General features: G+C 35.4%; 1 pseudogene; it reads right to left on the reverse strand.

The window, feature by feature from the left end:
* Window positions 1–278: 278 nt before the first annotated feature.
* The window catches only part of LOC105037289 (BTB/POZ domain and ankyrin repeat-containing protein NPR5-like), a 33,637-nt pseudogene continuing 15,686 nt past the window's right edge, over window positions 279–18,229 (reverse strand).

Here is an 18,229-nt window from a genome sequence, read left to right on the forward strand (position 1 = left end):
TGGAATCTTTGCATATCTATAGGGCTAGTACTCTGTAAATATGCGGTGGTTGCTCATATCTCCTGAATTTTTATTTTAATTTAAGTTTTGGACCGGAGGCGTGACAACATAAGAAGTAGATCTCATCTCCTCCGATCCACCCTAACTAATCCCATTCTTTCTAGATGGTCGGGTGGGGTTTTGTGTGGGAGGGGGGCGCACGGTGGGGTGTGGGTAGGGAGGACGGTAGGGACAGAGAGAGGGAGGTTAAGGAACACTTGCTCCAGCTTACGATGTGGCTATGGGAAGTCTTGATGAGAAAACATGGATGATGGGCCAATCCCCCTGCCTCCTTGAGACCTATTTCCTTTACTGCCCTGCCTTCCATCATCAATCATACAATCCAAATGAGAAGCAGCAGCCGTTCCTAGATGCAACGACACCATTCTTGAATCCAAACTAAGGCTTCCCACACCGCTGTCAGTGTTACTGGCAATATTGCAATCATTCCCTTCTGTACTCATTTACTGGTAGAGGGCTATGTTAAGATTGCTTCCACCGCGAGCACGGCCTCCTGTAGTGGAGGCGGTGGTGGCAGCAGCAGCCACCTCCTGTTCTCGGGATAAAACCATCACAGCTGACTGGACTAGTTTAAGGCACTGCCTGAGCTTGTTGGGCTCAATATGGGACAACCCCGGGACTGCTTCCTTGAAGAGGAAGTCAGAGGTCAGGTTGCGGAGGATGTCGAAGGGGGATACACCATCAATGTCGGGATTCACCATCTCCGCTACAATGTGCAGGGGTGTATTCCCGACAGGCCCCACCAGGCAGTTGACGTCGGTTGCTCCGAACTCAAGCAGGGCCTTCAAGACATCGTGGCTGCAGTTTTGCACGGCATAGTGGACGGCTAGGGCATTTTCGAGGATGAGGTCGATGTCGGATGAGTCGAGAGCACGGCGCATGCGGTGGATCTTGAGGTGGTCGGCGCACCCAGCGGTGGGGGCGGCTGGGAAGTAGTGGTGGGTGGGGTGGGAGTGGTGGGACAGGAAGGAGTGGCGGCCGGGCATGTGAGGCCTGAGAGCTGGCTTCTCGCGGGGGCAACCGCCCCCCCCCCACCCCACCCCGACCCGATGAAAGGAAAAAAGAAAGAAAGAAGCGAACCCAAACCCCCTCTCCTTCGCCGTTTCGCGGAACACACGCCCCCGTAACACAAAAATAAATAAATAAATAAATAAAAATAAAAATTTATGGTGCAAAAAAAATATCACAAATATTAAATTTTTATGATAAATAATTATTTATGATAAAAATTTTCTCACTAATAATTCACCACTAAAAATAGTGTTGCCCAGCTATGCAACTCAAGAGGGGGGGTGAATTGGGTTTCTAAAAATTTTAGGCTTAATTAATTACTTATGATGAACAAGACAAAGATTTTAATTCAATATTAATTACCTAAAGCAGGAATGCAAGGATATAATAAAGAAATAAAGTGAAGCGATAAAGCACACCACAAACACAAGGATTTATAGTGGTTCGGTGCCAACCTTGCACCTACATCCACTCCCCAAGCTCCTACTTGGGAATTTCAATCCACTATACTTGTATTCAACCCGAATACAAAACGTCGGAAACTCCGACACTAGCTATCCCAAGCTAGTCTACTTGTTTTTCCGGGTACAAGTAAACCCAAATCACTCCGATTTTAGGTTCGGATCAACCTTTCCTTGTTTTGGAAATCCTCCAAAAACAAGAACAAATACTTACAAGAGTAAGAAAATTTAGAGCACAAATTAATACAATAACAGCTCCTTAAATGAGCGAATATAACAATAAAAACACTTTACTCAAATGAAGAAACCCTTTTTGAATTTTCTCAAGGTGGATGAACGCTTGAATGAATGCTTGAGAAGAGGATGATCGTTGATTGAAGATCTCTTGAAGGCTTTGAACGATCTCTAGATCAAGGTTGAAACAATAGGCGTGACAAATCCTCTCTTTGAATGCTCTTGAATCTCTTTCACAATCTCTCGTGTGGATTTTGGATCCTCTTTTCTTTTTCTCTCAAATATCTCTTTGAATACTTTGCGTATAATTTCTGGATCCTCTCAATGAATTTGATCTCTCGTTTGATCTGCCGATTGATCTGCTTTGATCTTTTTCGATCTACAATTTCTTTCACCATTTGAAACATTTTATAGCATTAGAAGCAAGAGAAAACAATTTAGGCAGATAAAGAGCCGTTAGAGCAATTTTAGGAAGCATAAAAGGCAATTAAAACGGGCAAAAAAATAGCCGTTGCTGACATTTTCCGTCGCAGGGGTCGACTCATGAGTCGACTCATGCTTCAGGAGTCGACTCATGAGTCGACTTCTGTTGCAAAGACCAGAAACATGGATTTCTGGAAATTCTTGGCTCAAATCAGCAGGGGTCGACTCATGAGTCGACTCATGCCTTGTGGGTCGACTCATGAGTCGACTCACAGGTCGTGCCAAGCCAAAAATCCAGCGTATCATGGGAATTTTTTTTGCGTGCCAATTAGCTCATAGTGCCATGAGTTGACTCATGAGTCGACTCATGCACTTCAAACCTTCATAACTTCAAAAATATAAGTCCAAAAATAATGAAATTTTCACCAATAGTTTACAAATCATTTGTTCTATCAAATGATACTATCAAATCAGGATTTTAGTAAAATTATGATTTTACCCTTGAAGAGCATAAGGACTTTTTCATTTTAAAATTATTTGTATTCCTTCAATCTGCTTTGTAATCATCAAAATCAATCTAGGAGCAACAATCTCCCCCTTTTTGATGATGACAAAACATTTGAACAAAAACATTTATGTGAATCACTAATTTCAAAAGAATGCATTATAGGTGTATATGCTTGAAAAGAGTATGATTCTTTTGGCATGTAATATAAATGGTCATATACAAAAATAATTTGTCCATTTGCTTAAGGATTTGAAGATATGCTCATTTGATTATGTGATTTTGGTGTTAGAGCGGAAAACTTGTGTTTGTTATCAGATTGAGCTGTATTTTGAAAATTTCATTCTCATTTGATTTTAGTTTTAGCATCAGAAAAAAAAAATACTTATGTGCTAAAAAAAATATGTGTGCCAAAGTATGTTTACGAGTTGATTTTGAAAGTGTATTAGCTCATTTTGAGTTTAAGATATATCAGAGCAAGAGAAAAGAAATAAATTTTGCAATGTATCAGAGCAAGAAAAATAATTTTTACAATGTTATCAGAAAAGATTTTACAATGTATCAGAGAAAATTTCACACTGTATCAGAGCAAATTTTATAATGTATCAGAGCAAGTTAAAAGAAATTTTAGGGTGTATCAGAGTAAGTTAAATTTCTTAAGATGTATCAAGGTAAATAAAATTTCAGGAGATGTAACAGAGCAAGTTGTAATTTTGAAGTATATCAGAGCATATTTAAATTTTTAATGCAAATCAGAACATATATAAAGAAGTAATTTAAAAGTTACTTATTTGCATTGTACTTGCAGTGTATTTTTGATATTGTTCTTTAAATTTTCAATTCATTCATTAATTTCTCATAATTTATGGTTTTGATTGCTTTTTTTTAATTGCCCATAATTTATGGTTTTGCTTTTGATGGATGGCTTTTTGTTTAATTTTTCTGTCTGATACCAAATTTCTCAAATTTTTGTTTAATTTCTCAAATTTTTGCTTAATTTCTTAATTTTTGCTTAATTTCTTAAATTTTTGCTTAATTTCTCCCCCTTTTTTTTTGTATAATTTTTTTTTTCAATTTTTGTTTAATTTCTCCCCCTTTTCGACATCATCAAATATGGTTAACTCTTCCTTTTAATTTCTCCCCTTTTAGAGTTTATCACAGATGTTTGCTCCCCCTTAATATAGCAATAATCAACAGCAAACAACAACAAAGAGAAGATAATATTTCAACAAGGAGAATATATATAACCAAAATATGATCAACATCATTATAAAAGGTAGAAATATAAGTAAAAGATGATTCCATTAAAACCATAATTGTTTCATTACATAGTTCTTATTATAAAAATTAACCAGCTAATTGTCAATACATGGCCCCCAGATACAGATCCTAGAACAAGACACTAACACCTAGGATCTAGTAATGATCAAGACAAAGTCATGGATCGGAGTCATCAGATATGGTATGAGAAGCTGATGGATCAGAAGTGCGTCCTCTACCCCGTCTGCCTCTGGCATGAGCAGGAGAGCGAGATGAACTGGGTGGCTGAGTACGCTGAGATGCTAAGGACTGAACAGAAAGGGTGAGTCTGATAGAATCAAGTACGTTCAGTGCTCTGGAAACAGATTGAAGTAGAGCAGTGAACTGAGTGGTAGCATGCTCACTCGATCCTCGGATTTCTTTCCTCAGCAATTCATATCCACCCTCTAGTGCTCCTCTGAGCCTGCCAGCCTCTGCAATGAGGTCTGTGACCTCAATAGTAGACTCCTGTGGCTGAGGATGGGCCAATGCAAGGACTTGCCCCTGCAAGTCAAGAACTCTGCCAGTCAGTCTCCAGACTGTGTCCTCAAGCTGCTGAATCCGGATGGACTGATCTGAAATCATCTGAAATATAGTGAAGATGTGGGGAGTAATGGTCTGATCAGAAGAAGTAGCTCCAGGTGCAAAAGAAGTACTACTCCACTGGCTAGACAGCAAAGAAGCCACACGCTGTGAAATATGCTCGATCTGATCGTCAGCCAGTCTGAACTCTGAATGAGGTGCTCTGCACTCTGGCTGATACACTGGTGTGGGCATCCTAGTAAATTCTGAAGGGCCAGCCTCAGTATCAGAAATGAACTGGGTATCTGGTGATGCTGCCCTGAAGTCATGTACAGGAGATGATGGACCTTCTTCTTCTGCTCTGCCTTCAGTTCTGTCTTCAGCTCTATCTTCAGTTCTTTCCTCAGCTCTCTCCTCAGCTCTCTCCTCAGCTCCCTTGATCCAACCACCATCAGTCTTTGTAAATCCCATTCGGTGCAGGGTGTGTTGGTTGAAAGTGTCCACATGAGAGAGCTTAGTAGCAGCCTCCCCCTCCTAAATACTCTAGTAAGGGCCATACCATAAGGCAAGTGTGCCTTGGATCTGTTCAAAGTTTCTCTCATGGCCTCTATCATAAGTGCAGGGAGGTTCAGGGGGGTCTGAGTGATGACATGAAATATGACACATACATCTCTGCTGGAAAGTAAGTCATGTCTACCACTCCTAGGAAAGAAGAGCTTTGTTACCATCTGATGCAGGACCCTCATTTCAATGGACAAAATCTTTGCTTCCAATTTGTTTAAACTTCCTGAATAATTTTCTCCTAAAATAATTCTGATCCCCTCTTCTTTTACTGGGAGTTCCATATAAGAATAACCCTCACTAGGCAACTGAAGTATTTCTCCCAATATCCTAGAATCCAAGCAGATATTAATTCCCTTGACTGTTGAAGTCACTGACCCATTTCCATAAAGTAGGTTCTGGTAGAATTCTCTAACTAGGTCAACATAGGTGACTTCTTTAAGGGAGCAGTAGAGTTCCCATCCTTGGTTTTTAATTTTACTTGCAAAAGTAAAGCCCTCTTTCTTAAAGAACGGAAAATCTATATTCTTCCCGGTTTCGACTTTTCTATCGGAAAGAGGATTCTTACTGGGGCTTAGGAGGGATTGAGAGGGACCTTGAGCAGGTACTGAAACTGGAGTGGGAGCAATTGAAGACTGAGCATGCCTTTTCTTTCGGACAATTTCTTCAGGCTCACGGATTGACTTTCTTCTTTGGAAAGTTTCATCTTCGGAGCCATATTCACTATAGTAGCAGGCAAGGAGACTTGAATTAAGTGGAGGAAAGATCACAAGAGAGTAAAGAAGGATTTTGGTGGAGAAAGTAAGTGGATTTTGGAAGTTCGGTAAAGTGCTAGGGCACGTTCCAACCGCGCCAAGCAATGTGAGAAAACACAGAAAATCCCTTTCTAAGGTGGCGATTTTTGGTGGAGAGGAGGAGGAAGAATTGCCTCGAAATAAATCCTTGGATTTGGAGCAAAAAGAGTTGGAGAAGACGGCTTTTGGAAGGAGGACGATGAGAAGATGAGTCGTCTCACGAACAGAGTTCCCGTTTAAAAACAATGAAACCGTGGAAAGTTTGAGGAAATAACAAGTTTGCCATTGAGTCGACTCATGGGGGTCGACTCATGAAGTTCAGAAATTCAGAAAAAATGTGAATAAATTCCAAAAAAATTCAAAATTTTGGGAGAAGAAATTTTGCTCAATGATAAGTTTTTAGAATGATAATTTTGAGCTTTTGGGATTAGGATAGATGTTGGAAATTGAGCTCTAAGAATCAATTCTTGGAAATTGAGAAAGATTAGGTATATGGATCTAGAATTCCTAGATTTCTCCTAATTTCACAGAATCTATCCTCACTAAGGGCCTTTGTAAAGATATCAGCTAATTGATTTTCAATGCAAACATATTCAAGAATTACGTTTTTATTTTGAACATGTTCTTTTATAAAATGATGTCTTATTTCAACATGTTTGGATCTTGAGTGTTGAATTGGATTTTTAGATAGATTTATGGCACTTATGTTGTCACATCTTATTGGTGTTTCATTAAGTTTGATTCCAAAGTCTTCGAGTTGTTGCTTAATCCATAAGATTTGAGCACAACAACTTCCGGCTGCAATGTATTCGGCCTCAGCCGTAGACAGTGCCACCGAATTTTGTTTCTTGCTAAACTATGAGATTAGGTTAACTCCAAAAAATTGGCAAGTTCCACTTGTGCTTTTTCTATCTAATTTACATCCAGCAAAATCAGCATCTGAATATCCTAATAAATTAATATGTGAGTCCTTAGAGTACCATAACCCTAGAGTTTGAGTACCATTTAAGTATCTAAGGATTCTTTTAACAGCATTCAAATGAGATTCTTTAGGATTAGATTGATATCTAGCACATAAGCAAACACTAAACATGATATCAGGCCTACTTGCAGTTAAATATAATAATGAGCCAATCATACCTCTGTAGTATTTTAAGTCTACACATTTACCTTCATCATCCTTTTCAAGCTTACATGAGGGACTCATTGGTGTGCCAATTGGTTTGCAGTTCTCCATTCCAAATCTTTTGAGTAGTTCTTTGGTGTACTTGCTTTGGGTGATGGAGATTCTCTCTTTTGATTGTTTGATTTGGAGTCCGAGGAAGAAGGTGAGTTCTCCCATCATGCTCATCTCGAACTCTCCCTGCATAAGCTTAGTAAAGTCTTGACAAAGGGATTCATTAGTAGACCCAAAAATTATGTCATCAACATAAATTTGTATAACTAGCATATCATTTTGATTTTTTTTAATAAATAGGGTTGTATCTACATTACCTCTTGAAAAACCATTATTTAGTAGAAATTTGCTTAGCCTTTCATACCATGCTCTAGGTGCTTGTTTTAATCCATATAAAGCTTTATTTAATCTAAAGACATGATTAGGAAAAGCATGATTTTCAAATCCAGGGGGTTGTTCTACATATACTTTTTCAGAGATATATCCATTTAAAAATACACTTTTAACATCCATTTAAAATAGTTTGAATTTCATAAAGCAAGCATATGCAAGTAGAAGTCTTATAGCTTCTAATCTAGCAACAGGTGCAAAGGTTTCATCAAAATCAATTCCTTCTTCTTGATTATATCCCTTAGCAACCAGTCTTGCTTTATTTCTAATTACATTTCTATGCTCATCTAATTTGTTTCTAAAGACCCATTTTGTGCCAATTATTGAATGATCTTTAGGTCTTGTTACTAAGGTCCAAACATTATTTCTTTCAAATTGATTAAGTTCCTCTTGCATAGCATTAATCCAATTATGATCATTTTCAGCTTCTTCAAAAGTTTTAGGTTCAAGATGAGATACAAAAGCATAATGATTAACTACATCTCTAAGTGAAGAACGGGTTTTTACCCCATGCATAGGATCACCAATAATTAACTCCTTAGGGTGGTTGTGAACATACCTCCATTCCTTGGGTAGGTCATTTGTATCTTGAGGTTGTTCTTGAGTATCTTCACCTCTCTCATTTTGTTCGTCTTCTTGATCCTTGTCTTCTGGAGTTGCTGAATCTTTTAGAGTGATCTCCTTCATACCTTCTATTAGTGGATCTGCATCATCAACACCCTCATTCTTCCTTGAAGGAAGATCGTTAGTTTCATCAAAAACAACATGTATGGACTCCTCAACTACTAAAGTTCTTTTGTTGAAAACTCTAAATGCTTTACTAGTGGAGGAGTAACCTAGAAAGATTGCTTCATCTGATTTTGCATCAAATTTACCAAGTTTTTCTTTGCCATTATTTAATACAAAACATCGGCAACCAAAAATATGAAAATATGCAATATTTGATTTTCTTCCTTTCCAAATTTCATAGGGGGTTTTCTTAAAAAATTGTCTAATCAAAGCACGATTTAAAATGTAACATGCTGTGTTAATAGCTTCCGCCCAAAAGTATCTTGGAAGGTTGCTTTCACAAAGCATGGTACGGGCCATTTCTTCTAAGGTTCTGTTTTTCCTTTCAACTACCCCATTTTGTTGGGGTGTCCTAGGAGCAGAGAAGTTATGGCCAATTCTATTTTCATCACAAAAATTTTCAAAATCTTGATTTTCAAATTCAGTTCCATGATCACTTCTAATACTTTGAATTGAAAATCTTTTTTCATTTGTGACTTTTCGATGAAATTTAGTGAAAATATGAAAAGTTTCATTTTTGTGAGCCAAAAAGAAAATCCAAGTAAAACGAGAGTAATCATCTATAATTACAAAGCCATATCATTTTCTTCCTAGACTAGTGGTTCTAGTTGGTCCAAATAAGTCCATATGTAAGAGCTCTAAAGGTCTAGAAGTTGAAACAGTATTTTTGGATTTAAATGAAACTCTAGTTTGTTTACCTAATTGACATGCATCACAAATTTCATCTTTTTCAAAACTCAATTTTGGCAAATCGAGAACTAAATTCTTTTTAATTAATTTTGAAAGAGAATGCATGCTAATATGTGCAAGTCTACGATGCCACAGCCAACTAGTCTCATTAATTTTAGCATTTAAGGAAACTAGGCATTGCATGTCTAATTTAGCTAAATCATTCAAATCTACCATATAAACATTGCCATGCCTATGTCCTATAAATTTAATACCATCGTTAATAGGACTAGTCACAATGCAAACAGATGATTCAAAAACTACTTTATACCCTTTATCACAGAATTGACTAATGCTAAGTAAGTTATGCTTTAAACCTTTAACCAATAAAACATTCTCAATGTAATTGGAGGGAGTGATACCAATGTTACCTATCCCGATGATCTTTCCTTTGCCATTATCTCCAAAGGTGACCATCCCTCCATCCTTAGCATCAAGCGTGATGAATTGTGATTCATCACCAGTCATGTGTCTCGAGCATCCACTGTCAAGATACCATTTCCTGTTTCCTTCTTGGGATGCTAGACACACCTGCAAGCAAAGGTCAAGTTTCTGTCTTAGGTACCCAAGCTTTCTTGGGTCCTTTCAGGTTAGTCAAGATGGTTCCTTTTGGAACCCATATTTTCTTTGTATTTGCATATTTGTTAATAAGACATATGTATGATTTATGTCCTATTCTTCCACATTTGAAACAAGAAGTATTTGTAGACTTGTTACTTGAATAATTTACATAAATATCCTTCAAAAATTTTTGTTTCTTCAGAGGTTTATAGCCAAGTCCAGCCTTATCATATATAGCTTTCTGATTATCAAGGATCATATTTAGTTTGTTTGAACTTAAGGTGAACTTATCTACTATAGATTTCAGTTTGTTAATTTCATTCTTTAAGTTTTGATTCTCTTGAATTAAGGTGGATTTTTCAAATGAAAGATTTTCAGCTTGTTTTACTAAGGACTGATTTTCCAATTTCAGTTCTTTGTTTTTCTTCCCTAGTTTCTTTAATTCATCAATTGAATCATAGAAAGCTTCATGCAATTCTTCAAAAGTAAATTCACTAGTGGATTCAGAAGTTACCTCATTTTCGTGTGCCATCAGGCACAGGTTGGCTTGTTCTGTTGAGGTTTTCTCATCAGAGCTTGAGTCATCACTCGCACTCCAAGTCGCCATCATTGCTTTCTTTTTGAACTTCTTGGGACCTTTCTTCAGTTGTGGACATTCGGATCTGAAATGTCCCAGCTTCTTGCACTCGTAGCATACAAGGGGTTGATCTTTCTCTTTTTCTTTGCTTTGTTCTCCTTTTGTGAATCTCTTTCTCATCCCCTGTTTCCTTTTTCTTAGAAACTTCTTAAATTTTTGGGTGATGAGTGCCATCTCTTCATCCTGTTCTTCATCTTCAGTGTCATCTGTTTCATAATCAGGCGAAGTTGTGGATTTGAGGGCAATGGTTCTTTTCTTTTTGACTTCATCCTCTTGATGTTGCTTCATGCTAAGTTCATGAGTCATCAAAGATCCAAGAAGCTCTTCTAGAGGTAGAGTGTTCAAGTCCTTTGCTTCTTGGATGGCAGTCACTTTGGCTTCCCAAGTTCTAGGCAATGACCTGAGAATCTTCCTTACAAGCTCACTGTTAGTATAAGATTTGCCAAGACTCTTCAAACCATTAATTATATCAGTAAAATGAGTAAACATAGCAGTTATGGACTCATCATGCTCTATTTTAAATAATTCATATTTATGTACAAGCATGTTTATTTTAGACTCTTTTACTTGATTTGTTCCCTCATGGGTTACTTCTAACCTATCCCATATTTCTTTAGCAGATGCACAAGTAGAAATGCGATTAAATTCACTTGCATCTAGTGCACAATAAAGAACATTCATGGCTTTGGCATTTAATTGTGCCAATTTCTTGTCAACCTCATCCCATTCTTTCTCGGGTTTGGTTGATTCCTTACCATCTATAATCTTGGTGAGTGTGTGAGGACCGTTCACTATGATACTCCACATATCATAGTCGAGTGCTTGTATGAATATCTTCATCCGAGCTTTCCAATAGGTATAATTAGACCCATTGAAAAGTGGAGGTCGGTTTGTAGATTGCCCCTCGGCTAGAGAAGTACCGACATGGGTTGCCATAGATCTTTGGCTCTTTGATTGTTAGATCAAAGACGGGCTAGAGCACCGGGCTCTGATACCACTTGTTGCCCAGCTATGCAACCCAAGAGGGGGGGTGAATTGGGTTTCTAAAAATTTTAGGCTTAATTAATTACTTATGATGAACAAGACAAAGATTTTAATTCAATATTAATTACCTAAAGCAGGAATGCAAGGATATAATAAAGAAATAAAGTGAAGCGATAAAGCACACCACAAACACAAGGATTTATAGTGGTTCGGTGCCAACCTTGCACCTACATCCACTCCCCAAGCTCCTACTTGGAAATTTCAATCCACTATACTTGTATTCAACCCGAATACAAAACGTCGGAAACTCCGACACTAGCTATCCCAAGCTAGTCTACTTGTTTTCCCAGGTACAAGTAAACCCAAATCACTCCGATTTTAGATTCGGATCAACCTTTTCTTGTTTTGAAAATCCTCCAAAAATAAGAACAAATACTTACAAGAGTAAAAAAATTTAGAGCACAAATTAATACAATAACAGCTCCTTAAATGAGCTAATATAACAATAAAAATACTTTACTCAAATGAAGAAACCCTTTTTGAATTTTCTCAAGGTGGATGAACGCTTGAATGAATGCTTGAGAAGAGGATGATCGTTGATTGAAGATCTCTTGAAGGCTTTGAACGATCTCTAGATCAAGGTTGAAACAATAGGCGTGACAAATCCTCTCTTTGAATGCTCTTGAATCTCTTTCACAATCTCTCGTGTGGATTTTGGATCCTCTTTTCTTTTTCTCTCAAATATCTCTTTGAATACTTTGCGTATAATTTCTGGATCCTCTCAATGAATTTGATCTCTCGTTTGATCTGCCGATTGATCTGCTTTGATCTTTTTCGATCTATAATTTCTTTCACCATTTGAAACATTTTATAGCATTAGAAGCAAGAGAAAATAATTTAGGCAGATAAAGAGCCGTTAGAGCAATTTTAGGAAGCATAAAAGGCAATTAAAATGGGCAAAAAAATAGCCGTTGCTGACATTTTCCGTCGCAGGGGTCGACTCATGAGTCGACTCATGCTTCAGGAGTCGACTCATGAGTCGACTTCTGTTGCAAAGACCAGAAACATGGATTTCTGGAAATTCTTGGCTCAAATCAGCAGGGGTCGACTCATGAGTCGACTCATACCTTGTGGATCGACTCATGAGTCGACTCACAGGTCGTGCCAAGCCAAAATTCCAGCGTGCCATGGGAATTTTTTTTTGCGTGCCAATCAGCTCATAGTACCATGAGTTGACTCATGAGTCGACTCATGCACTTCAAACCTTCATAACTTCAAAAATATAAGTCCAAAAATAATGAAATTTTTATCAATAGTTTATAAATCATTTGTTCTATCAAATGATACTATCAAATCAGGATTTTAGTAAAATTATGATTTTGCCCTTGAAGAGCATAAGGACTTTTTCATTTTAAAATTATTTGTATCCCTTCAATCTGCTTTGTAATCATCAAAATCAATCTAGGAGCAACAAATAGGATTGCCAATAATATTTGACAATGGAATTAAAATTTTCATCATCAATAATCTTTTTTTGCGATGAAATATTTTTATCAATTTTTTTTTAAATTATTTGTGATGGAAAAATTTCATCGCAAATAAGTGCTTTTTTGATGAAAATATATTTTCATCATAAATAAAATTACTTACAACAGAAATTTTCATCACCAATAATTTAATAAATAAATTTAATATTTTAAAAAATAAAATAAATTATTTGTGATGAAAATTTTAGTGTTAAATAATTTTATTTATGATGAAAATATATTTTCATTATAAAAGCACTTATTTGCAATGAAATTTTTTCATCTCGAATAATTTAAAAAAATAATTTTTTAAAAAATAAAATAAATTATTTATGATGTAAATTTATGTCGTAAATAAAAATATTAGTGATCAATTTATTTTCATCTCTAATAATGTTATTTGTGACCAAAATTTTTCATCATAAATAATTTAAAAATATATTTTAATTTTTTTTAAAAATAAAATAAATTACTTGCAACAAAAAATTTACGTCATAAATAGTTACATCACAAAAAATATTATTTACGATGAAAATATTTGATCATAAAGAATCTTAAAAAAATTTTAAATTTTTAGAAAATATAATTTATTTGTGACGAAAATCTTCTATCGCAATAAGGTTATTTGTGACGGATATTCTATCGCAAATAATTATGTGGCTAATTATATTTTTTTAAAAAATAATTTATAAATATATATATTAATTTATATTTTTAATATTTTATATTTATAATCTATAAACTTAAAATAAAAAATTTACATAATAAATTTATAAATAAATTTGATCATTTTATTATATTAAAATATAATTATAAAAAATAAATTTAATAATTACAAGAGGTCCAAAATAAAAATAAAAAAAAATAAAAACAAGCTGCTGGCCATTAAGCATCAGCATCTGGAGAAGAAAAATAGATGGAGTATAACGGACTGACCTACTGCTGTCTCATTAGCTCTATCTGCACCATCCGCTCCATCATTTGCGTCTGGAATAACTGATGCGAGTTGACACATACAGCCAACTCATCATCTCATTATCGATCCTCAATAATCTATCTCTGTATCTCCGTCAATCGGGTATTGCAGGCAGCATGGACGTCAGCCCTGGATAAGCATGAGAATGGGGGAGCTCTAATCCCATGCTCCAGCCTCCTAACATAATAAGATCTCGTACCAAGCACCTGATCATAGATCTCATCATTTATGGATGTGGTCGAGCCGTCAGGGGTAGGTTGGGATTGAATTTCTATCATACGATCCTAAAAATTAAAGTTATAGCTATTCTAAGTTTGTACTAAAAATCAAAATGCATGCCAATGAAAAAAATGAAAAAACTTATATAAAGCTCCTAGCTCCCTACCGTCCATTCTCCTGACTGTCGTTGGTTGGTTCGCTGGTAGATCTCGATCCTACTAGAAAGCTTGCCACTTTTTATATCTCTCTGTAATTTGAGAATAATTAATATTTTTTTTTAAATAGTTAAAGAGTAAAATATGCTAAATAAAAATTACTTATCATCTGCTCTATATGGCAAGTGAATGGCCTCGAACCCTCACAGTGTGAGACGGTCTGTCTTACCCGATTCATAGAATTTCGGACACATCGATCCTGTGTAGTTAACAGTCAAATTAGTTAGTAACTAACTAAATTTAAAAATAAATGATTTGATTAATTAACTCTAAAAAAAAAAAATTGAATGCTTAACCTGATATGCCGGATCCTCATATCTGTGGCATATGATAGCTCAGTCCTCAATACTGATGCTGTCATATGGTCATTGCCGCGCTGCCTCCACCCTTTGGTCCTGCACTACAGCATACCAGTGACGATGAATATGATGCCAGTAATCTTTGAAATACGAACATAGATGATCATCCACAGTTCGTTGCACGTAATTGTGCTCGAAATCAACAATATCAAATATAGCCTGCCAATGACAAATATTATAAGAATACAATGCTAATTAAATATTTCACTAAATATTATTTCACCTGTAAATGGCTATAGAAAACCTCCCTCTAAGCTGGTGTAACGTGATGCCAATCGAAGAGAGTCATAGGGGCATAGCTGCGGCATATGATGTCCAGCTCAGTTTGTCATAGCTCGCACCATCCCCTGATAGGCGTGGTGAAGCCGGGCGGAATCTTGATACAGAGATGCTGTCCCTTGTGCTCGCATCTCCAACGCTCCAAGGTGAGGTTCTTCGACGGACCTTGCCCTCACCTCACCACCTGCAGAGAATGGTCTGAAATAATATTGAAAAAATCATTAGTATGATAGCTATCTATAAACCTAACAGATACAATTAAAATTAAATTTTATTATATAAAAAATAATAAAATACCACTCAGACCCACCTCTACAGCACCCTTTGGCGGCTCTGATGGTGCGGCAGTGGAAATGGGGGAATGCTCATCCTCAGGGGTAGGCTGGGAACTCAAACGTGATCGTCTCTCTCCTGGTGCCATACCTGCAATGCTTAAGCTATGCATATAGCTAACTTAACATATAAATGAATATAATCATGAACAATAATAGTGAAAAATACATAAATGCTAATAAACAAAATTATATTACATACCATTATTGCAAAAAATAGATTCAACAAAGAATATAGATCTACTCATCAATATCCGTATCCTTCTTAATTTGTAGATCCTCCTCCGAATCATAATAATTGATAATGTATCGTCTCCTATCTCATCGTCATTTATGAACTGATCATTGCCCTCCGAATCATCAAGATTAAATATAAAATCAGTTTTAACTTCATTGGACAGCAGATTAACCCTATTCAAAGGTGTTGTCACAAGTTTTTCATCAATAAGGAGCTCGATCAATATTTATTCTTCCTCTTGAAAAGCTTTCTCTTCATGTAGATCTGAATTTTTATCCATCTCTAGTCAAGTTGGTATGTCATATATGTCTCTAGATATTATTTTTTATACGATATACCAATCATCTCGATACTTCAGATCCTTCAAATATATTACTTGTTTTGCTTGAGTTGCTAATATATACGGTTCATTTTGGTATCATATTTGTATAAAATTTACATTGATAAAGTATAGATCGATATAAATATTGATCTTCTTATTGCTAATATCTCACCATTCACACTGAAATAAGAGTATGAAATTATTGGACCCATACTTCAATTCTATGATATCTATTAATTCACTAAGATATTCTGCAATCTCCTTTTCTCGTTTATATTCTATCGTAGCAATCCTACTATTCTGGATCCATCTTTGCATCTCAAGCTCTCTTATATGAAATCTTATTCCTCCAATGATACAGGATGTGTAGTGATTAACCCTTCGATCATGATCATATGCTAAATCGTATAACTCATCGATCGCACCCTCTTCTTTATTAAAATACTTAAATTTCATCTACAACATAACATAAAAAATTATATTGATTCAAATAATTAATTTTATAATTATTAAAATATAATGTAATACTAGTAGAACTTACATGGTCTCCAAACCATTTTTCAAATTTTCTCCTATATTGACCATCAACATCCATATTATTCTCTTTTGGATAGTATACTCTTGTGCTCACCGTAACAAGTCATAATTTTTAATTTTACATCGATATAAAAAAATTAGTTTGAATATGAAAAAGTATACTAAGATGGTACTTACTCAATGAAATTTTTAATTTCTTCACAATTATTTAGAACATAGAAGTGTGCCTCGGATAGCTCATTCACGTTCATAAATTCATATCTCCTTCCACCTATGGGTTGAACCATTTGTTTGAATATGGACAGTGTTGGTTCGTCATCATCCCATTTATGGCCTGTATTACAATTTGCATAATTGAATCTTATTTCGATATCATCAGGATATATCAAGCAGAACGTGACATACTCCATAGCTATATATGCTTCCATTATAGACCCTTCAGGACATGCTTTATTGTGCACATACTTTTTTAGGATACACAAGAATAAATTTAAATTTAATTAATATATTTATATCTTATAACTGATATGGCAAAGGGATTATAATTTCTTTATCTTTCAATAGGATACATCCATCGCTAATGTACCAGTCTGACCAAAAGAACTGCCTTTGGGAGATGAATAGCTAGGTGCACCATAATATCAAAAAATGATGGTGAAATTTTTTTTTCTAATTTATAAAGAATGAGCACAATATCCTTCTTAAACTTCTCAAGTAAGTTAATTTTTAATTTTTGATAACATAATTATGAGAAGAACACTTCCAACTCAATCAATGTAGCTAGAACATCACCACTCAGATAGCCATGTATAACCACAGAAAGCAAGCACTGCATCATCACATGGGAGTCAGACTTTTCATGTCAGAGATATTACCACTGTTGTTGCCAACACATCGTAATATATTTGAAGTGTAAGCATTAGAAAAATTTATGATTTTAAACCATCCGCAGAAACTCTTCTTTTTCTTACCAAATAGTGAATAACATGCAGGTGGCATAAAAAATTTATCATCTCAGTGAACTAAATGCAACTCTGATTGGATTTTCATTTCTTACAAATCAAAATGAGCTTTTGAATTATCTTTTATTTTTTCTGTGATGTTCAATACTGTACCATTGATATTATCACAAATATTTTTCTTAATGTGCATTACATCCAGGTTATGATAAAGTAGTAGCTCTTCCAGTACAATAGTTTGAAAAATATACTTCACTTCATCCAATTCAACTTAGCTTCAGTACGCTTCCGTTTGTGAGTATCCGATATTTTTTTAAATTTCATATTTTTAATGGCTTCAAGTTATTCTAAAGCTTCCGCTCTATTTAACTCCTTAGGTCGCAGACATCGGTCAGACTTTCCATCAAAGTATTAGTTATAATGGATCCTCCAAGAGTGATTAGTAGGTAGAAACTGTCGATGATCCATAAAGTAGATTTTCTTTCATGCTTTAAATATAAGGAGGACATATCCTTGTTGCATATTGGATATACCATATATCCTTTGGTACTCCATCCAGATAAATTTTTATATGCAAAAAAATTATTTATGATCTATAAAACTGAAGCATGCAACTTAAAATTTTTGTGATTGACAGAATCATATGTCTGTACTCCATTTTCTCATAGTTTCTTTAGATCATCGATTAAGGGTCATAGATATACATCAATTTCATTACTTGATGCTTTTAGATTCGAAATTAACAATGATATAAAAATAAATGATTCTTTCATGCATTTTCAAGATGACACATTATATGGTATTAGTATCATAGGCCACATACTGTAGGAAGTACTCAAATTATCAAAGAGATTAAATCCATCTGTTGCTAGACCAAGCTGGATATTACATAGATCACTTGCAAAGTGTGGATGCTTTGCATCGAAATCTTTCCATACTATAAAGTCAATCGGATGGCTAAGTATATTCTCCTCTGAGATCTACTGCTCATGATGCCATCTCATTTCTTCAACTATCTTTGTGGACATACATAACCTTTGAAGTCTTGGAATCAATGAAAAATATCTCAAAACTTTATGAGATATCTTGTTTCCTTTCTTATTATCGATTTTGTACCTAAGCTCACCACA

The sequence above is a fragment of the Elaeis guineensis genome, chromosome 10 (assembly GCF_000442705.2).
Source record: "Elaeis guineensis isolate ETL-2024a chromosome 10, EG11, whole genome shotgun sequence".
NCBI lineage: Eukaryota > Viridiplantae > Streptophyta > Magnoliopsida > Arecales > Arecaceae > Elaeis > Elaeis guineensis.